This window comes from Callithrix jacchus, chromosome 8, assembly GCF_049354715.1.
Source record: "Callithrix jacchus isolate 240 chromosome 8, calJac240_pri, whole genome shotgun sequence".
In the NCBI taxonomy this organism is placed as follows: domain Eukaryota; kingdom Metazoa; phylum Chordata; class Mammalia; order Primates; family Cebidae; genus Callithrix; species Callithrix jacchus.
Genome location: NC_133509.1, coordinates 122,163,516 through 122,188,384, shown reverse-complemented (window position 1 = coordinate 122,188,384; position 24,869 = coordinate 122,163,516). Strand labels below are relative to the sequence as shown.

General features: G+C 37.9%; 1 long non-coding RNA gene across 1 annotated transcript in view; it reads right to left on the bottom strand.

Annotated features, from left to right (window-relative positions):
• Positions 1-535: 535 nt before the first annotated feature.
• LOC128928849 (uncharacterized) overlaps positions 536-24,869 on the bottom strand; it is a 156,116-nt gene continuing 131,782 nt past the window's right edge. Inside the window, exon 3 of the long non-coding RNA XR_008474530.2 lies at positions 536-8,591. This is a non-coding gene — a long non-coding RNA (uncharacterized LOC128928849). The remainder of the gene's footprint in view (positions 8,592-24,869) is intronic.

Here is a 24,869-nt window from a genome sequence, read left to right as displayed (position 1 = left end):
CAGTCATCAATAACAACTTTATTCCTCAATAAAGTATCAATACCCGCTTCATCAATAGCAACTTCATTATAGAATTATAAATCACATTATGCTTTCTTAAATGATTCCCTATATCATTCCATTTGATCCTTACAAAGCCTTAGGATTTGTGGTAGATGGTATACTATCATTATTGCCATTGGCTCCAAAAGATGAGGCTGAAGTCACACAGTCAATTGGGGCATCAGGATCTCAGACTTCTTGAGAGGTCTTCCTGTCTACACTTTACATTTTCTGTACTAACAATCTTTATTTTGTACACTTTTCCACATTCTGTATACTTTTATTTTTTTTATTTTTGTTTTTTATTGCATTTTAGGTTTCAGGGTACATGTGAAGAACATGCAAGATTGTTGCATAGGTACACACATGGCAGTGTGATTTGCTGCCTTTGTCCCCTTCACCTATATCTGGCATTTCTCCCCATGCTATCTCTCCCCAACTCCCCACCCCACGCTATCCCTCCCCTATTTCCCCCCAACAGACCCCAGTGTGTGATACTTCCCTCCCTGTGTCCATGTGTTCTCATTGTTCAACACCCGCCTATGAGTGAGAACATTCGGTGTTTGATTTCCTGTTCTTGTGTCAGTTTGCTGAGAATGATGGTTTCCAGGTTCATCCATGTCCCTACAAAGGACAAGAACTCATTGCTTTTGATGGCTGCATAATATCACATTCTGTATACTTTTAAAAGTCTCAGTGTCATGCTCCTGTACCCACCTCTCCAAATTCTCCAAAGACACATGGCTAAGTCTTTTGCAATTCCAGTTTCTAGTCTCACTAGTAAAAGTTCAGAGCTATGAAGATACATTCAAAAGGCTATGAGGTGGACAGTCAATCAATACCAGGTTTTAAATCAAAGTGTGAATATGTTCTTATTGTAACTACGTAAATTCACAGGTAAACATTTTGTTGCTATGTAAGTTCACGGGTGAAAATTTTCCTTTTGGCTGAATAGACAGTTTCTCAAGATCCAACTTTAATCAGTATTTTATGAACTCCCAGTGTGTATGAACACAGAAACAGTACCTGTCTGCAAAGGAAAAAAATAATGTTGCCCTAGGTAGTTATGTTGGTGAGCAAAAGTCATAGCAGTGTGAAAAGAGGATTGAGACTGAACCACAAACACCTGTTCAGAATCCAAATTTTCTTCCCTAAAATGGCAGCTTAAATGCATTTGGACAAGTTAAATGGTCCTCTATTCTTCCTTCCTTAAGGAAGTACATTTCTTTATGTTCATTATCAAAAGGCAATACACACTGAATTATGGTGCTACTCACTACTCACTCAGCCAATTGCTGGTGGGTATAATCATGCACCTGTTAGTTGAGAAACTCCTGGGATACAAAACTGTTCAGCAAGCAGACATCCTCAGACAGACGGAGGGCCTACAGAATACTCCTGCTGAATTATGCAAGATTTTCTGGTTTATGGTCATTAAAAGCAGTGATAAAGCAGCTGTCGCTGGGTAGGATGTTGTAAATATCAGTGCGAAGAAAAGAGATGGTTACCCGGGCACCATTCATCGCATGACTGTGAGCTTTGTGTTAATATTTCCCTTAAAAATCCTTATTTTGATAAGATTATAAACTGCCTGACTAAATATTTGTTCCAGGCATCACCTTGAGGCTAAAGGTCGAAAACAAGATACAGGTGCAGTAAGTGTCTGTGCACTCCAGGCTTTGCATGAAGTTTCAGAAGAAAAAGGTTTGAAAGAAAGGCTGAAATTATGGGGTTGATTTTTCAATTAAAATAAAAATGGAACTGAGCTACTTGTAGACCGCCTTTTCCGTTTCTATTTAGTCTATCTACCAAACTGTACTGGTTTGAACTGGTTCACATTTGAACAGGGAGAAACTGAAAGAAGAAGAATATTGGAAAGATGCACATCGTTTTTATTTCACTAACCTCACCAGCCTGGGATTTCAGAGACTGTTTTTGTCATCTGATACGTGAGTGTTGAGAGAGGGAAACATGGTGTGAATGCCTTTAGTCACACTGCCCAGCCATGAGGCACGTCTGCCACTTGAAAACACCATGGGGACAGAGCAGTATGCTCAATAAATAACAAGCGAGGGTAATGATGACGGAGCAAATATTTGGACACCTCTGCAACCACAAACAGAGGTAAATGTTTACTGATACAAAACACAAAATCAAGTACAAATAACGGGTTTATGCAACACGTAAAACTGAGTGAAGAACTGAAGACTGAACACTGTATCTTCACGGTATGGGCACCAGCCCTAACAGATACCAAGTAATGGGGTTAGCTGATTATTTTAGAGTGAATTTGATGTGTTTCTTCAGCTTTTATTAAAAGCATTCATAAAAGACGTCATATCAAAAGATGAGAAGAAAATATCCCCGTACAGAAATTTGATTATGAGCAGGTCCAAATGACACAAAAGCATCTAGTCTTTTAGAGATGACAAAAACATAAAGCGTCCCAGTTTCAGTAGAATTTAACTTCAGATTTGTGTATCCAAGGGCCTTAGTGTCTCATGCCAATTGAAAAGTTAAGTTTTAGAAGGTAATTTAATAGGCAATATTTTTTACTTATTAAAACGTAGAACCTTAGAGCATCTTAAAAGGAAACTGCTTGAGGATTTTTTTTTTCATTATCCTTTTTCTTTTGGCTGGCATAACAAAACAGAGTATTTATGGCATTTAAAAAGAAGAAGTCTGCAGTTGTGTGACAATTATTTAGTGCCTATTTATGAGTAAGAACAGCTTGTTTTTCAAATGGCTTAGTCTAGTGTATAATGGAAAGAGTGAGGCATATAAAACGCCTACCTGTTTCCAGCACCATATCTATATGTTTTATATGTTTCTGTCTTCTAGATGCTTAGTCATGTCTTATTAAATTATATTCCTCCTTAGGTTAGTATTTTATCTTGTGTACTGTAAGTGCTGAATAAATGTGTATCTAAGGACTAGATGAAGGAGATGAGGAAAGGAAAGCAGAAGTTCCTGTGGTTGGGGGACAGTAGTGTATGCAAACACAGAGGCATGGCTCTGTCCACGAGCATCATGGGAACCAGGATGGGTGGATGATGGAAGGAAGGAAGGAATGAGGGAGGGAAGGAAAGAGGGAGGGAGGGAAGGAAGGAAAGAGGGAGGGAGGGAGGGACAGAGGGAGGAAGAAAGGAAGGCAGGGAGGGAGGGAAGAAAACACTGAGAAGGAAAGTCACTTCCTTAGACACTGGGTATGTCACAGTGGAGGGGCTTGTGTCCTGGTGGTCGTTGGAAATTCAGTTCCATGGTTCATTTTTTCCAATTCAGAAATGCAGAGAGTCTGAAAACAAAATTTTATTGCAAACATATGGCAGGCTTGTTTAGTGGTAAAACCTGATCTGATTCCACTAAGTCTCTTTAGATTTTTTTCTATATATTCCACCTCATAAACATTTTCATAAGTTTTTCAGTAGAAATGTAAATGTGTTTGATTACTAGGCACTGTTCCAGTCCCTAGCTGGGGGTGTTATTTAATGTATACTGTATGTGTATCTTATTATATTTTAAAATTATGACCAACTTTGAATTACTAACCACATCCCATTGCCAAGGATTCCAGATAAAGGATGTGGATCTATGGGAGTTCACAAGGGGAGCATGACATTAAGTCCACTTGTGGAGTTGGTTAAATTACTTGCTCAGGTGAAGCAACTCTTCAATTGTATACTGGAATTTGAATACAAGTGTTTCCAACTTAAAGTTGTGATTCTTTTCTCCAAAGTATTATAGTAGCAAAAGTGAAAGTTTTAAGTCAACAAATGTATAGTTATATGTTGAATATTTGCTAGGTATTTCCCTAATTGAATTTACATATAATCTTTATATAGTCTTGATGTAGGCATTATTTTTATCATAATTTTGCAGATGAGAAAAAATTCAGGGAAATTAAGCAACTCATGCAAGATCACAAAGTTTGTTAGTGGCAGAGGTGAAATTTTGAACCTAGGTAGCCATTCTCTATACCCATGGCCATAACCAACACACAGTACTTTTAAGACAAGGATATGTCTAGGACATTGACTGTAGAATGAGAGAGAGTTTGAAACCTCTTTGAAAAAAATATTTGAAAAGGAGAATCTTTATCATGTTGGGAAGACTTCACTGGCTCCCAATGCTTGGGTTTCTCCAGCAATCTTGGTAAACAACACCTATTCATCTGGATGGAATGGACAGAAGGTCATATAGGAAACTGGGTTATCCTTGCAAAGGCCTAAATGAGATGCTTGCTACTGGAAAGCACCAATTAAGTTGAATGTTGTAAGGGTGACAAGGCCGGGAGCTGTCCTGTGACCTAACAGATGCCTGAGTGTGTGTTGTGAATTCTGCCACAAGATTCCCAAGATTTTTCCTTTTCAAAGTCATCTTCAAAACAAAGAAGATAACAAAGATGAAAAATGGGCAGAACTTCTTAAACACAAGGTTGGTGATATCTCAACAGTATACCTAAGAAGGGGAGGCTTAGTGGTCAAAACCCAGGAGAGCTGCGTGGATTATACTCATGAACTTTGAGAAGCTTGAATTTATCTGTTTTGCATAATTGGTTTATAGTTTATCATGGGCATGAATGAGTTATTCTCATTGACTTTCTTTCCAGAACCTCTTATTAAAAGTTTCAATAAAATATTATTCTAAAAGCACTTTTGTAAACACACTGTATAGATATAAATAATTGGAATGAGGAATTCATGGAAATGTCTGGATTTCCTGTAAAGCAGAGCCTGAGGCAGCACCATGTACTACTGCTTGACTGGCCAGCCCTGGAGAGCAGGAGTGATGGGCAAGGAGAGTGAAGCAGAGAAAGTGACAGAGGCAGCTAAAGGATGCAGCTGATTTCTGGGTGTGGAGACCGTTCTCCAAAACGTCACTCTGTCTCAGTTCAGTGAGGTGCCTGAAGGAAGAAGTAATCTACTGTTCTCATCTCCCACTGGTCAAAGTTTTGTATACAACAGGTTGTATACAAGCTGGTGACACAGGGATTAAGTTCCTAGCACTTCCAGGTTGAGGTTGTACAAGCTGCAATAGGGTCTTGCTTGTTGATGCTCACCTCTTCACCTCAACAGAAGTACTAGGGAGGTGGAGGATTATGTAGCCTAGACAGGAGGTGAGCTGGGGGCAGGTGGCACTTTGCTGCAATTGGTTGGAGCCCACGTGCAGTAAGGCACTCAATAGCAGCTGGAACCAGAGACAGGCAAGACAGATGGGATTTGAAGTCATTGGGGATATGTGGTCTAATGGGTATTGGTGCATTTTTAATGATGCTTTCCAGACTATGACCTGCCATACACAATGTAAATAGGAAGCTCTGCATCAGGGTAGTTGGGCAATAGTTAGGGTTCTCTAGAGAGACAGCAACAGTATGATGGATGGATGGATGGATGGATGGATGGATGGATGGATATATGATTGGATGCCTGGATGGATGGATGGATGGATGGATGGGATTAATTAGGGGAATTGGCTCATGTAATTATGAAGGTTGAGAAGTCCCACAACAGGTTGTATACAAGCTGGTGACACAGGGATTCAGCAATATGGCTGGTTTAGTACAAATTTGAAAGCCTCAGCATCATGGAAGCTGATGGTATAACTCTTAGTCTGGAGCTGAAGGCCTAAGAACTCAGGAGGTGGGGTTGGTGGGCTACTGGTGAAAGTCCTGGAGTCTGGAGGCTGGAGAATCTTAAGTATGAGTATCTAAGGTGAAGAAAGGTATTCTACCTCCATGAGAGAGAGAGAAAATTTGTCTTTCCTCTGCTGTTTGGTTCCACCCAGGCCCTCAGCTGATTGGATGGTGTCTGCCCATCTTAAGGGAAGATCTTCCCCACTCGGGCCATTGATTCGCATGCCAGTTTCCTCCAGGAACGCCCTCACTGACACATCCAGAATGATGCTTTATCCGCTGAGATAATCCTTACCTGCACTCTTTCATATAAGTAGCTGCAGATTCTGTATGACTATGAACTTTAGGTAAAATTATCTTTTAAAGTAACACAATCAGATAAAATTTTGTTTCATAAACTCTATAAGTAAATTAAGTTTTCAGAAATGGGTTCTTATTAGATAATCTATCTTTCATTCTTTCTCTTTGTTTTTTTCTTGCAATTTTTAAAAAATTTCCTTAACATTTATGAAGTGAATGTAATAAACAAAAGGGAAAATGTCTTTTGAAAAGCTAAAACACATGAGTGGCTACTAACTGGAACCTTTGCGGTTTAGCTCTCTGGCGTACCTGAGGACATTTTCTAGCAGGGATTATTTATTTCCCCTGGATTTGAATTCCTTTTATGATGATTTGTCTGTTGGTTACCCTACCAAATTCACTGGAATTAAAGAATGAGGGTCATTTAAGCGCCTGAAGATAAACATTTAAGATACGCTCCCCACAATCCCACCACAGAAACAGCATGAGCCCTAGGGAAAGACTTAGAATCTTTACCATGTTGGCAAGACTTCATTGGCCCTCACTTCATTGGCTTTGTCCAGCAATCTTAGTAAACAACACCTATTCATCTGGATGGAATGGACAGAAGCTCATATAGGAAACTGGGTTATCTTTGCAACGGCCTAAATGAGATGTTTGCCACCGGAAAGCACCAATTAAATTGAATATTGTAAAGGTGACAAGGCCAGGAGCTGTGCTGTGACCTAACAGATGCCCTCAGTGTGTGTTGTGAATTATGCCACAAGATTCCCAGCTGTGAGGTGTTCTCTTTCCCGTAGACTACGTGTTATACGACGCAGCACACTGGAGGCAGAGCCCATAACATGGAAGTGAAAAGCCTGGGCTTTTGTGTAGGTTGAGCTGAGTTGGAATTGCAGTTTCTCCTGTTTAAAATTAATACCCAACAACTTCTGTTATCAAATTGTTATTCCCATCCTTTATCTACCTTGTAGAATTGCAGAGATGAATGTGGTAATATAGTTAAAACTCTTGAGAACCCTCAACAAGTGGTTGTTGGCATAAGGTTATTTAAAAAACAAATTTATTTAGATACTTCAAGAGCAAACAACCATACTTATACCTGTAGCAGTTTTTAAGGTTTTGATTCAATTCCTCCCTTTGTACAAAAAATAAACAGAGAAAAACAACATTGCTGCAAAGCAGGCAATAATCAGCTTCACAACCTTGAAAGATGCTTTTCAATTTATCATTTTCCACTTGCACTGAGAATACATTCACATAATGAAAGAGCAGATAAAACATTTCCTTTGCTATTGAGATGATAGCAGCTGCAAGGATGTCCTAGAGCCCAGCCTCAACTCTCTTGACAAACTTTTAAACATATTACAGACTCCATTGTTAAAGAACATGTATGCAAAATCAAGAAAACCAATACTTTTCAAAGAAAACCTTTACCCCTCCACTTGCTGTCAATTCTTTTTTTCTTCTTCAATGAATCTCAGAGCCAGCTCTGGAGTTACATGATAATATCAAATCCCCATTTTGCAACACAGCCTTTCCTTCTGCCCCTGAAAACCATTTAATGCATTCCCTTTGAACTTAAGACAAAATCTGAGCTGCTTTACGTGAATTCCAAGGCTGTCCACAATTGCACCCTTCTCACATCATCAAACTCTAGTTTACAGCAAAAGCGTGATTCCTAGATGTTCAGTCAATATTTGTTGCCTGACTAATGATCTTTCTCTTGTTAATTCACCTCTTGTTGTCCACTCCAGTCATATTAGACTCCTTTATGACACGCATCTTCCCAAACACACTCATAAGTCCAGGTCATAGCACATGCTGTGAACTCTGCCCCCTCCTTCTGGCCATGCTCCATCCCCGCTTTGCCTTCTATACTCCTCAAGACTCAGTTTACACGTTATTTCAAGGAAGGATTCTATTATTGCTGGTCTAGAATAGGCCTTTCCTCTATAAATGCCATATAGAATTTCTCACTACTTCCGCGATTTCAGCTAATGGTAATCAAAGGTTTATTATCTGACTTTCTGCCATGCAGCAAAATCCTTGTACTGTAGGAACCATGGCTTCTTGTTTCAGGTATTTTGATGCTTTCACATCTGGGACAGTGTTATCACTGGAGGGATGACCTCTTTAGGGTTACGTAATTCCCACAAATAACAAACCACTCCTAGTTCCCTTCATATGCAAGCCAACCAGTACAGAGGCGGCACCTTAGATCACCTCCTCTAGCAGGCTCAAGACCATTTCTAATCACTCAAAGCCAGGTACCAAACAGCCAGGGACAGCTCTGCTCCCCCAAGCCTGCTGAACTTACCGAAACCTAAATGTTCTGCCCTGTGCTGCTCCTCATAGAAACCACATTAAAGACTCTTGCCTACATTTTCACCAGCTCCCTCTGCCTTCTGACACACCCCAGTGCTTCCATGTGGCCCGATGGAGAGGCCTGTCCCCTCCTCATGGGATATGTGAGTATAACAAGCTATCTTTTCAATGGCAGTTGCCTCTTAATCTGTTAGCTTCACCACGCTTAAATAATAAAAAACTTACTTTTTAAGACAGCAGAGATGTAACTTCTTTTCTTCACATTGAATTTCCAGTCCCACTGTGGTACCTGTAAAAGCAATAAATGCAAAATAAATAAATAAACATACACATATACATATACACACACACATTTCAAGTATTATTTATGTAATCAACTATGTTAATCAAAATGTATAATATTTATATATAAATATAAACCGTTCGCATTTCATTCACTCAGTGCATAAAATGTGAATGCTTTGATGGCAATTGGAACTTTCTTCTCTTTGCCTAACTTCTATTAGTTATAGTTTTTACATTTTCTTCTAAATTGTGTACTTCCAACATTGCAGTTTGCTTGTAATAAAACTACCCTCATTCCCTAGTTAGAAACTTAATCCCTAATTCCTAGTTTGAGTGCTCTCAGGCCTTCATCTTTTAACAAAACATTTGTTTGAGAATAAAATGTATTTTGTGCTCACATATAAAAACTGTTCATTATGATTGTACTTAAATAAACATAACTGCAACTGTCTTGTGATCTGACATAGTTGTGGGTGATTCACATGTAGAAATATTTCAGGAGATGAGAAAAAGCAAGGACAGTCTACTTTGGAGGTTCGGGTTGGCAGCATTCATCTCTCTGCTGGTCACACCTGCCGTATGTCGGCTTATCTTTTCCTCCAACTGTTTTCCTTCCTAGGAGTGACTTCGAGGCAGGAGACGTCACTTCCCACTTCCGGATCTGAGAAGTGCTCGTGTTTGCATATCAAGCAGTTTGCCATTTTCCTGAATGCGGTGTTTTGGTCTCAGTATCCATTCTTGTGATAGTCGAAATCTTCATCAACTGAGCCATTTTCTCCAAGTGCCAAAAAGCAAGTGTTTTTGTTCCTTCAGATTTCTGTATCATTGGAATTTCTAGCTCCTGAGGAAGATTGCCATTAGTACATGGCCCACCTTCTTTAGTGGGCATTTACACTCAGGGCCTCTATCTACCATTTCCAATCACGCAAAAGTAGGTACCAGACAACTATGGATGGCTCTCTGCTGAACTTATTGAAATGAATCCTATTCAAACTAAGCCATTCTAAACCTGCTACCCTGGGTTCGAGTTGTTTGAGAGACAAAATGAAACTTTTTCTTGTTTGTTTGTGTTTGAGACGTCTCGCTCTGTCATCCAGACTGGAGTGCAGTGGTGCAATCTCAGCTCACTGCAACCTCTACCTCCTGGGCTCAAGTGATTCTCCTGCCTCACCCTCCTGAGTAGCTGAGATTATAGGCACACATCACCACACCCAGCTACTTTTTAGTAGAGACAGGGTTTCACCATGTTGGTCAGGCTGGTCTCGAACTTTTGACCTTGTGATCCGCCCATCTCAGCCTCTCAAAGTGCTGGGATAACAGGCATGAGCCACCACTCCTGGCCTAAAATGAAACTCTTAAGGCCACACTCTAGGTAAAATGAAAACTCTGTAGCATGCACCCAATAAAATGAACTTTACATCTGTAAGACCAGACTCAGAATATAGTTTTGTGTTGGGTTAAGGCTGTTAGAAGTACAAACAAGAGTGTGATATTGGAGCTTCTTTTCTCTCTGCTTTATTTTTTGAACCCAAACATTGGCAATAGCCTAATATCCCCCAAAGGTAAAGATGAATATTTCTATTACTGACCAAGATATTATTTTTCTAGATTTCTCAGAATTATTTTCTTGCTCCTTTCCATTGTCTATCTAACTCTTATTTTTCCAGTCTTCTTTCTTCTTTTTTGATGCTGTCTGCGTGATACCTATCAATATGTATAAAGTAATTCCTCTAAAGTTTTAGTTAATTACAACAAAACTTTTGGGGGCAAGAAGCAGTAATAAAAATGCAAGTCATGATTTTCACTTGTAATGTTGTAATTATAAATAAAACTAATGTGAATAAGAGCCAGTAAACTCATTGGAATGTTTTGTCTACTACCAAAGGGTTTTATTAGGGGTGTTGCATTTAGAACATTGCCCCATTTGGACCTCAGCACAGTGTCTCTAGGTATTATACATTCATCAGCTTAGGTAACTATATGTAACTATACATGCTGGGATTCATTAACTTAGAATTTAAAATTGCCCAGGGGAGTAAAGACAGAACTAACATGTCACAACATCCAACCAATTCATCATCTGAAAAGAGAAAAGAAAAAGTAGATATGAAAAGAAGTCCCAGACAGGAAAGGGGTGTGATAAAGGCATGGGATACAGTGAGATAACTGAATCTTAAATGCACAAATTTTGGCAAAGTAACTGTAGCCTCAATCATGGGCTCATAGGAAGTCATTTAGAACATTTATCTATCCCTTACCAAGATTTCTACTGATAGTGATTGGAAGTGGGAGGAGAATTAAATCCACAAAATTAAATGTAAACTGTATACCAGAAACTTTGAAAGCAACGAAATTTAAAAGATACATGATTAAGAATTCACCCTGCATCCAAGACAGCCTTCCTACTCTGGACTGCCCTGCTTCCTCCTCACTTCATCCAATCCACGTCGCTGAGACCACATTTTCAAGACTTTGCACTGCTGGCTAAAAAGTACGTTTTTGGCCCTGGCCTGTAACGGAGATTGCTAAGTACTAGTATTCATCTTCTCCTGCTTAATTTCTTTTTGCGCTTATAGCAGAACCTCAGTTTCCTTTGAAGAGACAGTGAGCCCATCTAAATTCTTAAACTTCTTAAGACAGGTTTGGCATGTGATTGGCCAATAAGATCTAAATGAAAGCCTCTTTGTCCCTTCAGAAAGGTTATTGAAGCTGAGAATGGTACTGTTTTGTACTCGCCGACTTCCTTTTTCCTGCTGTCTCTATTGGAGATGTAATGGCTGGAATCCTGCAGCTATTGCAGACTAAGAGGTAATGTGGATAATGGAAAGTGTTTGTGTAGAAGTAGAAACCTGTAAGAAGCTTAGGCCCTTGTGGTACTATCCAGAGTCATCAAACAGCCTTAAACTTCTGTTCCCAGAATGCTCTTATAGAGGAGAATGAAATCTTACTTGTTTAAAGTTGTTTAAAGCGTATAATATGCTTTTCACCTATTGGTAGCAGCTGAAAGCAATTTCTAATTCATATCAACCTTGGTTTCTAAATTCTTTGCCTTTGTCACCTAATAACCTACATTTATTTCAAAAACAGCCTTCAAGTGTTTGCTTCCTTCCTACCTTTCCCACCCATCTATTCCCTCTGTCACCATCTCACTGATTTCTTTTTTCTGTGTTTGTGACTCTTCTGGGTAGCCGTGACTCACTCACACACTCTCTCTCTTTCTCTCTCTCTCTTTTCCTGAAACAAGGTCTCACTCTATTGGCCGGGCTGGAATGCAGTGATTTTCTCTTTAAGATCACCATTTTTTGCAGTCAGAAAGATGTGGGGCCCAATTTCTTGCTAATCACGTTATCTGGAACTATTCACTTAATGTCTCTGTTTCTCTGTTTCCTCCTCTGGTAAATGTGGCTGCCAGTGGGGAGCGTTGGATGAGAGCATGCATGTAAAGGACTTATAACTCAAAAAATTAGTGCTTAATAAATTAAGTAATTATTTGAAATATTTTGATAAGGTTAGCACTCTCACTGTAAGATTTTATGGAGAATTGTGAGTCTAGCTCAGAGCAGTGTTACTTAATCAAACAGGGCCCTGTCTATCCTAAATCTCTTCCCTGAAGTGATACCAAAGGGTCATGTACTTGACAGCCAGAGCTTAGAGACATATGTCATGCCTTTCTTGAAGCTTTGTGTTTTTCCTCTGTGTGACTAAGAGGCCCCTAAGTTTTCAGACTTTCTTCACACAACTTGCTTTAACAATGGTTAACACTCTGATTCAGTTGATGATACTAAATGAGGAAAAAAAGGGTAACAATTTTGATAAAGAAATATTAGAAATAATTAAATAATTACTAGTGCAGTCCTTAAAATCACTGGCTTTGGACTCAGGAGGACCTAAGTGTCATTTTGAGTTTTTCTTTGATTAGCTGTGAGAGAATTAAGCCACATAATTAACCTTTTCAAGCCTCAGTTTCTTCAACTATGAAGTGTGGCTAATAAGAGTTGTGCTTAGATGGTAATGTTGAAGCTAGACTGAAATAATGCACATAGACTAACTGGTGTGTGCCTGGAACCTCTCACACGCTCAGTGAATCAAAACTATGAGTTCTGCTATGAGTAAAAGTGATAATGCCAATAAAGGAAATAAATAATCACACATTATGGGAGACCAATAGTTTATCAGTCCACTTAAGGTCTTCCAGAAATGACAATTTATTTATTTTTAATTCTTTACTTCATTAGTGCATGGGGTGCAGCCGGTGTTTGGTTACATGGGTAAGTTCTTTAGTGGTGATTTCTGTGATGTTAATGCACACATCACCCAAGCAGTGTACCCTGTACCCAGTAAGTTAGCCTTTTATCTCTCACACTCCTCCCAAACTTTGTTCTAGAGTCCCCAAAGTTCATTATATCATTTTTATGCCTTTGTATCCTCATAGCTAGTTCCCACTTATAATCAAGAACATGGAATATTTGGTTTTCCATTCCGGAGTTACTTAGAATAATAGTCTCCATCTAGCTCCATCCAAGTTGCTGCAAATACATTATTTCATTCCTTGTTATGGTTGTGTAGCGTTCCATGGTGTATATATACCACATTCTCTTTATCCACTTACTGGTTGATGGGCACTTAGGTTGGTTCCGTATCTTTGCAGTTGTAAATTGTGCTGTTATAAACATGTGTGTTCATGTGTCCTTCTTATGTAATGACTTCTTTTCCTTTGGGCAGATAGCTAGCATTGGGATGGCTGGATCTAAAGGTACTTCTACTTTTTTAGTTCTTTAAGGACGTGTCATAGTGTTTTCTAAAGTGGTTGTACTAATTTACATCCACACCAGCAGTGCAAAAGCGTTCTCTTTTCACCACATCCACACTAACATCTTTTGTTTTTTGACTTTTTAATTATGGCCATTCTTGCAGGAGTAAGATGATATCTCATTGCAGTTTTTTTTTTTTTTTGAGATTGAGTCTCACTGACAATTGATACAATGGTATAAAAAGTGTTAAGAAATGGAGCAATAAGATATACAAGCATGGTCATAACTACAAAACGTTTGGAAACCTGGAGAAATGTAAATTCATGCCAGAGTTAGCACTTAAGCATCAGGATCATTTCTTCATTTTGTTTTCCCTACATGCACTTGTTTTAGATTGATTTATATGAGGTTTGAGAAGAAAATGTTTTGAAAAACTTTTAAAGAGCAGCAAATGGAAAGATCAATAGACTTAGAGAGATAGAGGATGATAAAAATGTAGTTGAAGTGATATAAACCTAAATTATTAAGGAGAAAAGTGAACATTATGTTTTTGTTTGACTTGCTAGAATGAAACTAGGCTGGAAGGAGTGGCTCAGCTGCACTGTAAACTAGCACAACCTCTCTATGGCATATAGAAAGCAAAAATTTTGACTATGTAAAAAAGAGAAAAATACATATAGGTGTTCTATGATGACTTTCAAATTACACAGTCAATACTCCAAAGGAAAGGTAGAGAAAGGACTTCCCAAAAACTCTTTAAAACACTGGCTAAAGATACATTTAAATAAGAAAATCTTAAGTTTCATATCTCAAGAGAAACTTTCAGAGAGGAACCCTCTACTTCTTGGAAAACTAAAGGGAATTTTGGATTCCCTTATGCGACAGCAGACTGGCAGAGCAGCCTCAGAGGGATGGATCTGTTGATTCCTGGAGAAGACTCTCAGTATGAACTCCTGGGATGGTGGGATGGAAGAGTTACAGGACAGGAAGATGGGATCTCATTTCAAACCATTACAGCTCCTCCCACACTGGCCAGCAAAATAAAATGTTTGATGTTACTATTAAGTATTCTTGACAAAGCTTGAAGAGCAAAGAGATACTAAATAGAAACAATGACAAAGAGAATCCTTACAGGATAGTCCATATAGGAATTTGCTTATTCCTCTGAACAAGCAGGTTGCTTGCCGCTAATCTGTATAATCAACAATAATGAACAATCAAGCAAAGCCAGAAGAGGACTATGTTAGCCTATTTTCATACTGCTATGAGGAAATACCCAAGACTGGGTACTTTATAAAGAAAAAGAGGTTTAATGAACTCACAGTTCCATATGGCTGTAGAGCCCTCACAATCATGGCAGAAGGGGAAGGAGGAGCAAACGCATGTCTTACATGGTGGCAGGCAAAGAGAGCATGTGCAGAGGAACTGCCCTTTATAAAACAATCATCAGATCTCATGAGACTTACTATCACGAGAACATGGAAAATCTGTTCCCATGATTCAGTTACCTCCCACTGGGTCTCTCCCATATAATGTGGGGATTATGGGAGCTACAATTCAAGGTAAGATTTGGGTGGGGACACAGCCAAACCATCTCAAGGGTGAAATTGGCATGTAGCAAATTTTTATTCTAACCTTTTGATGGTACAATTTGAAGTTGTTTACTATGAAAATCATTATAGCTTCACAGTAATAGGGAAGTCTCCAAATATCTGTATTGCAGCATCAAAAATCACTCACATGTTGCTATTCTTGGTTCATCTATTTCCTACTATCTTTTATTTTGCCTACTGGGGTATTTTAAAATAAATCCAAAGCATCACACAAATTTATTCTAAACATTTCAGCACAAATATTTTATATCTACTTAGCTATCTACTATCACTGTCACATGTAACAAGTATTAAAAGATTTTTTCAACTGTCTTAAAAAATCATTTTATTTTATTTTTTATTTACTTTTTTTTTTTTGAGACAAAGTCTTGCTTTGTTGCCCACACTGGAGTGCAGTGGTGCAATCTCAGCTCACTGTAAACTCTACCTCCTGAGTTCAAGCAATTCTCCTGCCTCAGCCTGAGTAGCTGGGATCACAGGTATGTGCCACCAGCCCCAACTAAATTTTTTATTTTTAGTAGAGATGGGGTTTCACCATGTTGGCCAGGTTGGTCTCAAACTCCTGACCTCAGGTGAGCCACCCATCTTGGCATCCCAAAGTGCTGGGCATACATGCTTGAGCCACTGTGCCTAGCCAAAAATATCATTTTATAATTGGTTTGTTTAAATACAAATCCAACAACATTAACTCCTTTGATTCGGTTGCTACATATTTTTATATCTCTTTCATGCAGTTATTGTTGAATAAATTAGATTAACTGTCCTCTAGGTTTTTTTTCTCCCTTCTGTTATTGTTTAACTTGTTCCTTGCATTTCTTGTAGCCTAGAGATTTCATCTAAAGCTTCCTTTTTTAGAAAAGAATGTTAATTGTGATGCTGTGACATTATATTTATATTAAATCTCCTTCAAGGGCAAACGATGTCTGACATTTCAATTTTGATGGGTCCAGGTGGGTAACAGTCTGATCCCCTCATGACAGAGTTCCCCATTATTTTATCTAATAATTTACTATAAACTTATGGAGATTGAATAAACTAGTTATTTCACTTAGGATGTAATCAGAAGTTTCTTTTCTCCTATTTGGAAATTTCTTTTCATTGTCAGTTGGATTTCTACACAGAAGTTCCCTTATCTATCACATGACTTGGTTACCTTGAAACATAGTTCATACCAGACAGTAAGGAAAAGTTAACATTTTTATATACTTTCCATTTAATTCATCAACTTTCAGAGTAGTGAGTAGGTAATCTAGCAGACTCTGATAATGTTCACAGAGTTTTTTTTCTCTTGCTGTTTTTAAAATATTATCAATTTATGATTTTAATCAATTGCATGACATTTAAATTTGTCACAGTCGTTATTAATGATGATCAATCATACAAAAAATTAATCATAAAAAGTTTCAGGCTGGGCATCACACTTACAATGCCAGCACTTTGGGAGGCCGAGGTGTGTGGATTACCTGAGGTCAGGAGACCAGTCTGACCAACATAGTAAAACCTCCTCTCTATTAAAATTAGCCAGTCATGGTGGCAAATGCCTGTAATCCCAGTTACTTGGGAGGCTGAGGCAGGAGAATCCCTTGAACCTGGGAGGCGGAGGTTGCAGTGAGCTGAGATGGTGCCACTACACTCCAGCTTGAGCAACAAAAATGAAATTCTGTCTCAAAGAACAAAAAACAAAAAAATTCAAATACATGAAAAGTGAAAAAATGCTATAATGAACCCCCATGATCCCAGAATCAAGCTTCAACAATTGCAGACTCGTAGCCGAACTTACACCATCTATGTGTCCTCACTGCTCCTCCAGCCTTTTGTTGAGCAATTCCAACAGTGGCTCCAACTTATCTCTTTTAAAAGTTCATGTCATGGTGCTTTATAAAGTTTCAGCAATATCTTACTAATTACATGAATTGATGAACTGAGTTATGAATACATTCCTGACTCAAATCTCTTTTAATCCTGACTAAACAGAAGAAAAATAGACAACATATAAATTAGACAATTCAGTTGGAAAAATATTATCTTGAACCTTCAATTAAACTAGATTTTCTTAAACATTTTTTCAGGATATTTTTAATTGCCAGAGAAATTTTACAAACACTGTCTTATTTCTTCTGTTTATGAACTAATAGTTACTAATTGCCTCACTTTACACTTAAGAAGAAACTGACTTTTACTGAAACTTGTCATATGTCACATTGCTTTAGAGTTAGGCCATTCGAACTTTAATAATGATATCTTGGTAGTAGTTGGGGAAACATTTACTTATCACTTTTTGATCTAATATCAGAAAGAAACATTGCACTGAGGGCTCTACAAGGTGTTTGCCATCATCATGAGTAAGAAAATAAAGAAGAGGTGAAGATAAGTTCAGTGCTGGGCGTTTTGAGTTTGCAGTACTTGTGGAACATTAATGTGAAGGAAACCCAGCGGGGGCCACATGTGGCTTGGAACATGCGATTTCCGTGGCTTACTCTTGTGAATGGCCATAGTACTAGATTTGTATTTTTCAATTTTTCTTTAGATATTGAACATTATATGAATAGTGGTATCTAAATGTATGCAATACATCAAAAAGCAATTTTTTGTATTTTCTGTGATATCTACTTTTAAATTCTCAATTTCTACTCATTGGCAAATTTCCATTCCTACACTCAAAAAGCAATTTTTTGTATTGTCTGTGATATCTACTTCTAGACTGTCGATTACCACTCACTGGCAAAGGTCATTAGGTGTGCAGGGAAAGGGTTGAGCCAGTTGCTGCTTAAGTACAATGGTAACCTTCTAGTTTGAGTTTCTTCTGAGCTAACAGGATAATTTGATTGAATATACAGTAAGTTCAAAGATCCCTTTCTCTATTAGGGGTTCTGTAGACTGAAATCGGTGTGCAGAAGCAGCTTTTCATTCCTCGTTATGTAGGCAGGAGAGAGGAACCTCTGTTTCACAGGCATTACTTAGGGCTCTTTTTAGTCACTAGTGTCATGGAATCCATCAGGCCTGAGCCCTGGTTGGTTCACACTTAATCTACTCAGGTGCTATCGGGGTCCTACTGTCCCTTGGGGTATCCCACTGGCCACTGATAAATTCCCTGGTCCCTACCATGTTTTTTCACTTTGGGAGTTCCCGGGAAATTGGAGCATCTGTAGCCTGACTCTGTGGGTATTCAGACTATCAGTCACCTTAGGATCTATGTGGAGCCTGGGAAATCTTGGCTGCTTTTTCCCAACCACTAGAGAATGTCCAAGACTTTGAGAGGATTCCCTCTGTGCCACTCACGTGGTTACCTTCCTCAATCAGTTCACCCTCCCATGAAAGTATTTTGTAAACTTTCATGTAAACCCTCATCTTTCAGGTTTCCTTTCAATTTATCTGAGGTTTCTACCTACCTAGAAATCCACTTTTCCCCATATCTGCCAACTATATCAGTCTTTATTTCATCTTCACCTGCTATCTTTCCTCTGGACCTAAGCCTCCAACACCCACCAGTAAGCGTCTGCTTCCCCTTTCCAAACAGTGAGAACAACTATATTGCACTTCCTTCTTTACCAATTGACTTTGTTCTGGATGATACATCCCTTTCCTTCTTTAGGTTACTAAGCTTATTGCAACATTCATGGTTTAGGAATAATGACACTAGTCCCTGCAGGAAAATAAAACAAAGGTAAAAGAAAGAAAAAAAACCCCACAAATACATAGATCACTGAGAAAAAATAGATTGCCAAATATTTTTTAAAATATTATTTCTATTACATAAAGTCAAAGTCTATAATTGCTTAGGATTAGATCTAGAAAAATATCAGAAAACAAATCTAAAGAACAGCAAAAGGGTAACAGGAAAAAGAGGGAGAAATAAAATAGTCAAATAATATGTGTCTAGAAAAACAGGAGAGAAACTAGAAGACCACAGCATTCTAGAATAAAAAGGAATGGAATTCTTGGAGAAAGTAATACTTTTAAATGCTGCAGAGGGGTCAGCTCAGTTGAGATATTCTTTTTGCACAGGTAAATAATGTGGTCTGGTTACTGGAACATTTGAGTTTAGAAACTTAATTGAATTATCTTACTATACCTTGAAAATAATTCCTCCTGAAATGAACAAGTGACTTAAATTTCATTTCAAACTTTTTCAACAACTAGCTGTGTAGTCTTGAAAAAGTTCATTAGCCTCTCTGGGCCTCCCTTTTAAAAAGACAGAATTAATCAGATGATGTCTCAATTTCTTTTTAGCTTTAAAAGTCTGCAAATCTAGGAAGGAACATTTCTCCAGTGAAATGGAGGGGAAAAAAGGTGATATTGCCAATACTAAATTAGTTGCTCATACATGTCTTCCCTTTTTCTTAAATTAAGGATAAACCTAGTACTAGTAAAAGTGACAAGATGACTTCATTGACAGAATGCTAACCATGTGCTTAGAAATATGCTAATTGTTTTATACAGTTAATCCCATTCTGTACACTCGAGTCCTGATATTTTAAAGTACAGATTTAAGAGCAAGAATTTTAATTAGAGAACTCATCGTTACAAAGTTCATTATATGTATTCTGAGGTGTACCTGAGGTCCAGTCATAAACTGTAGCACTGCTAAAGCTTTTATCACTTTCCTTCTTCTTTTTAATATTTTATTTTTTTAGATGAAGTTTCATTCTTGCTGCACCATCTTGGCTCACTGCAACCTCCACCTCCCAGGTTCAAGTGATTCTCCTGCCTCAGCCTCCCAAGTAGTTGGGATTACAGGTGCTTACCACCACACCTGGTTAATTTTTTATATTTTTAGTAGATACTTGGTTTCACCATGTTGGCCAGGCTGGTCTTGAACTCCTGACTTTAGTTGATCCACCCGCCTTGGCCTCCCAAAGTGCTGGGATTCCAGGCATGAGTCAACATGCCCGGCCAATTTTTTTTCTTATTGTTGTGTCACCATCAATGTTATAATTATTTACCTTTTTTTCCTTTAATCTGATTTTTTACTTAAATATTTACTTGGAAGGGAAATCTGTCTTCACTATAATAAATATAAATCAATGCTACTTTCCATAAAATGTAATACATGCAAACTCTGTATTTACATACTAGAAATATTATAAAAACAAAGCAATGTAATAACATCTTAACTAGGTTCTATTTACCTGCCCTCTCTTTGTTTAAGAAAGGATGCCAGCCTCCAGAGTAGCTGGGACTACAGGCACGCACCATATAAAAAAAAAAAAAAAAAAAAAGAAAGGTTGCATTGCAGAGCAGTTTTAACAAGAATCTATCTAAACAAATTCAGAAAGAACTGAGAGCTAAGCTTGATAGCCATTCAAGCCATGCTCTTGCCCTGATACCTAACCAAGTTCCTCCTCGTAATTTTCTATCTACTCCCTAACTCTGCTATTTGCTATAAATCACCACCTCTCTTTGTTGTATTTTAATTTGAATTCAGTCTCCCTCACCTATTACAACAGTCTCTCTCCCTTGTTGCAATAATCTTAAATAAAGTATTTCTTCCCTGATTTAAAAAAAAAAAAAGAGTAAGTACAGGAGAAATGTTTTAGAATAGCTCCAGCTGAGACTTTTTTTTATGAAGAAAAAATGCATTATGTTCAGTGTTAGCTAATGCCTTGTCCCTTACCACAAAATGTCACCATTTTAAATGTGTGGTACGTATTCTACATGTTCAGGACCCAGTTTATGCCCCTCTATAGATCCATTCAGTCTCTTCTTTCCTATGGTAGTAAATTCCCAGATCCTTCTGTCTCATCCTCAGACACCAGCTATTGCAGAAGCCTCCTCAGCGGGTAAAGGCTAGGCTAACTGGGCCTTAATAGCTCCATTTCCCCAGTGGCTGCCACAAGGGACTTGGAAATACTACTCAGAATCCTGAGAAAGTTACACCCTACGGGGCTGGCTTTGAATACTGAGAGGCAGCTGACAGGAAGGTAGGAAGGAAGGATGGAAGAAAGGAAGGAAGGGAGAGAGGGAGGGAGAAAGGGGCAAAGAAGGAAGTAAAGAAGAAAGAAGGAAAGAAAGAGAAGAAATAAGGAAGGAAGGAAGGGAGAGAGAAAGGAAGAGAGAGAGAGAAAAAGAGAGAGAAAGAAAGGAGGATATTAGACACACATAGGTAGTTCTGGGAGGTCTCTCTGGAGTCACCTCACAGAACCAAACAACCAGTTGTGTTTCTTTTTATTGAAAGTCAGTGTCCAGCTTGATAACGTATCACATGTGCTTATTTTCCTAATTCTACCTCATTTCTCCTTTTCTCTCACTCTGGCTACCTTGAGTTTTCACCTCTCAATAAAGTGTTTATTCATAGGCTTTGCCTCAAGCTTTCTTTTTCTAGGCCATTTCCCATACTTAGTGATCCAAAGAAATAACACATAGTTATGGGGAAATGTGTGTAAAATGTGTGTGTTACAGGGAATTCCCAGGCAATTTTAGTTGGTTAATACAGTGAAGATACCACACAATTTCTACTACTAAATATATATATTTTTATCAACAGTTATCTGTTCCCAATTCTTTACACACCACAGTAAGTTCTGTAGGAAACATGAATGTGTCTTCACACCCATATTCCTAAAGATTGATGCAATCCCAAAAATATTTTGAAAACACTACACAGCCATTGAAAAGAACAAAATCATGTTCTCTGTAGAAACATGGATGCAGCTGGAGGCCTTTATTCTAAGTGAATTAATGCATAAACAGAAAACCAAATACTGCATGTTCTCAGTTATAAGTTGGAGCTAAACAGTGGGTACTTGTGGACATAAAGATGAGAACAGTAGACCCTAAGAACTACTAGAAAGGGGAGGGCGGAAGGGGACAAGGATTGAAAGACTATTGAGTACTATGCTCACTGTCTGGCTGATGGGATTGTATTAGTCCATTCTCACAATACTATAAATAACGACTGGAAACTGGGTAATTTATAAAGAAAAGAGGTTTAATTGATTCACAGTTCTACAGGTTGTACAGGAAGCATGGCTGGGAAGTCTCAGGAAACTTACAATTATGGCAGAAGGCAAAGGGGAAGCAAGAACTTCTTACCATGGCAGAGAAGAGAGAGAGGGAGAGAAGGGGAAAGTGCCATACACTTTTCAAAAAATCAGATCTTGTGAGAACTCTATCAAGAGAACAGCAAGAAGGAAGTCTGTCGCCAGGATCCAGTCACTTCCTACCAGATCCCTCCTACAACACTGGGAACCACAACGCAACATGAGATTTGAGTGGGCACACAGAGCCAAACCCTATCAGCAATGATTTGTATTCCAAAACTCAGCATCATGCAATACACCCATGAAACAAATCCATATATGTACCCCTTGAATCTAAAATAAAATTTAAAATTATTTAAAAAAATACTTTTAATACAAAAATAGTTGTTGAATGAATACACTTTCAGAGGACTCTCTGCCTGCAGGGGCAGAATGCTTCACTCTCCTCCTACTGAGGTTTCCTCCTTACTGGGTTGCTGCCTTCTTTAGGCACACATCCCTGTACCACCAGGATGGCTCACCCATGTTTCCTTTCACAGCTGGCCTTGTATTGCTCTTCTCTTCATTTACCAGGTGAGTAATTCTTGGGGATTGTAGTAAGGTCAAAGAGATTTACCCATCTGTACCTCCCTCTGAGACATTGGTCTTTCTTCCCTAATCCTAATACTGATCAATTACCTTCTCTTAATATTCAGTTCAAGAATTGTGTTTTCCTTTCTTATCCCTCAAACATTAGTGTAGAATGCCAGCCTTAAATGACATGTTTACAGTATTTAAATGTAAATCCAACTTTTTACAGGATTTATAATGTTGTTTTCTTAACAGGATAAGAGGTTTTCAAATGCTTATTTTTAATATGGAAATTAGGCATTATAAACCATTGACAAGCTCTACTAAATCATCTTTTTCTAAAAGTATTGAGTCATTTGATACATGGTCTCAAATAATTTGCCTCATTTTAAGAATAATATTTATTTCAAAATATATTATGGAGACTGTTCAAATTTGCAGGGCATTTTGTTAGAAGCAAGGAATACAAAGAGAGATGAGTCCACCCTGCCTTCAAATAGCTTTTATTTTAGCAAAAAAAAAAAAAAAAAAAAAAAACTGGAAAGGATATCTTTGATATAGTAAAGCTTTTTTATTTATTTATTTATTTTTAGATGAAGTCCTACTCTGTTTCCCATGCTGGAGTGTAGTAATATGATCGTGGCTCACTGCAATCTCCACCTCCTGGGTTCAAATGATTCACCTGCCTCAGCCTCCTGATTAGTTGGGATTACAAGGGTGAGCCACGAGATCCAGCTAATTTTTTGTATTTTTCTTACAGATGGGGTTTCACCATGTTGGCCAGGCTGGTTTTGAACTCCTGATCTTAAGTGATCCACACACCTCAGCCACCCAAGGTAAGCAAGCTTTATATCATGAATTTGAACTTGCCGTTGTGGGACTGCAGGAAGGAAGAAGTCAATCAAACAAGCAAAAGAGGATGAGAGAAGCTGTCTGGAGGTTAGCAGAATTATGAGTTAGCCTGGCGAAGTAAGGAGTGAGCTGGAAACTCCAGCAAAGGAAAAACATGAACAAAGACTCAGAGGAATAAAACAGCACGGTGAAAGGAAAAGTGGCAAAGGTCTGTCATGGCTGAAGTACAAAGACCAAGGAATGAAGAGCATTGGAAAAGCCTAAAGAGAAAAGCAGGTGTTAGTTATCACAGAAGACCTTGTGTTTGAGAATAAGCAATGCAGGCATTATCCTGGAATACATGGCTGTAGTTGTATACATGAGTTGGGAGCTGCAGAGGATAAAGTTAGAAAGAAAGGCAAAGACCATACCATGCACCATCTTTTTTATGTTAAAAATTTTGAGCTTTAACCTATAGAAAATATTCAGCCACTGAAAGTTTCAAAGTGAAAAACATAGTAAGTTTTGGTTTTTAGATTAATTACTCTGGTCACATTATAGAGGATAGATCGCAGGGATATCAGTAGAAACAGAAATACTAGTTATAAGATACTAATGAACTAACTAATAGTGGTTTTATCTGTGGTTCAGATTTCTAAAATATAACGTTCATTGTTATATAAAAACGTTCTTTCTGTTTATATTTACTGTTTAAAATATACTAAAAAATTCATATTATTTTGTCCTCTACCTATATATACATATTCTCATTCTCTTTGCTTTTGTTCCCATATGTTTTATTCCCTTACCCTTTCAAAACAATCTGCAATAAGGTATATATTTTCCACTAAATAAATTTTGAGAGTATGATTCCTTTGAATTGGATTAAATTCATGTGTATTTGGGGCATATTTTTGGATACAGAATTATATATAGGGATTCAGTTTATATTGATTATTTTAACCCATATCTCCTATCTGTGATTTCTCATAGCATAAGTTGGAATCCAACCAGCTTCCTGGTGTTATGGAATTTGCAATGTAATCCATTATTCAAGTTTAGAAAATCTTCTGTCTTTTGTTTTTTAATTTAGAACTTTTCAGATTGTGTCAAAAAATTTTTTTCTGGTATAAGTCAACCCAACCACATTTCAAATTTAAAACTGATAAACTGATTTCTATCTACAAATTCTAACATTTAAAAACAGATACAGAGAAAAGAAAGGAATTCACAATTTGAGTTTTGTCCTCAGATAAAACTTAATCTCTCATACTGCTTACCATCCTCTATGGTTTATAACCTTAGCATTTGGGGATTGTATGGCCTCATTCCAGATAGTAACATATAGCCCAACTCAAAACTGTGTATAACACAGCACTGTGCTTATCAATCACTAATACTTAGGTACCAATGCCATTTGTTAAGGAAAATTACCCTGAGAATCTGTCATAGCACTTTCTGGGAAAATCACTTGTAATTATATTAAGCCATAAAAAGGGGTTCCTGAAAATAGCTTATTGACCTACTTTGTATGTAA